The following is a 1372-nucleotide window of genomic DNA, read 5'->3' on the forward strand; positions in this document are numbered from 1 at the left end:
TTATTATTATTATTATTATTATTATTATTATTATTATTATTATTATTTTTTTATGTTGGTTGTCTTATTTTTATTGGTGATTATTCATGCACATGCATCACATGCTTCTTTTTCTCCACGCTTCATCTTATTGATATAATACATAAATTTGTATGAGAAAGTAAAGCACAAAAACTTATTGATATAGCATAAAAAAATTTACACATAGTACAAAATTTTTGTACATAATACATAAACTTATTTATAAAGCATAGAAATTTGTGCATATATCACATAATAAATTTTGAACATAACACATAAACTTATCAATATATCACATATTTTTTTATGTTGAATAATTTTTTTATCTAATAATTTTTTATTGAATTCTGATAATACTTGACACTTATTCATTTTGTTGGTTGGGTGAGTAAGCATGTAATCCTTTAGAAATTTCTATACCATAGTCGCCACAAAACTTTTGTGCTAGTATGCACCAAAATTTATGTTCTCAATACTCAATGATTTTGCTAAACATATTTAGGGAAAAAGAAGAAGAAAACGATGATAATGAAAGAAGAAAAAAAAAGAGAAAAAATCAAATAAAAAGGAGAAAGAGAAAACATTATAATAATAATAAAGGAGAGGAAGATGACAATGGTGACATTAAAAAAAAGCGCGTGTATGTAACATACTTGTTAAATTTAGTTGCACAAACTACTTGGTTGCCTAATATTTTTGTCTAAGAAAATCATGGTTTTTTTTTTAATAGAAAAAAATAACGTTGAATTATTTTTTGAAGCAAAATAGGTATACTAAAGGAGTTGAAAAAAAAACTATAATGTTGAAGAAAAGTTAGAATCCCAATTTTTTTAAAAACGAAATTGAAATGTTATCATATCTCTTAATCTCTGCATATATCCTATCATATTAATTATTGGATTACATCTCAAAATAAAACATTTGTATATCCGATCCAATTTAATTAATGTAATCTTTCTAGTTCTGATTAGATCAAAGTTCTAACTAAATCTAGTTCGATCTATGTATAACCCAAATTATTTTCTCTCCATTTGAATCAACATAAACTAACAGTGGAGATCAGAGAATGGTAAATTGACGTGCGTGTGCGTGAAAGGAATATAAATATAGAATTTCTAATTAATAGTTTAAAATATAAAAATAGAAATTATCCATTTTTTAGCATTATTCCAAAGCTATAATACTTTATAAAGGATATTTCTAAAGATACTTAATCACAATATTGCATGTATTACAAATAAGATATTTTAATGAAAAACACAGAGTTTTCAAATTTTTTATATATTGAATATATTAATGATAGGATGAATGAGTGATGATAATATTGGTACTCCTATTTTTTATAATATCA

The sequence above is a fragment of the Arachis ipaensis genome, chromosome B07 (assembly GCF_000816755.2).
Source record: "Arachis ipaensis cultivar K30076 chromosome B07, Araip1.1, whole genome shotgun sequence".
Lineage (NCBI taxonomy): Eukaryota > Viridiplantae > Streptophyta > Magnoliopsida > Fabales > Fabaceae > Arachis > Arachis ipaensis.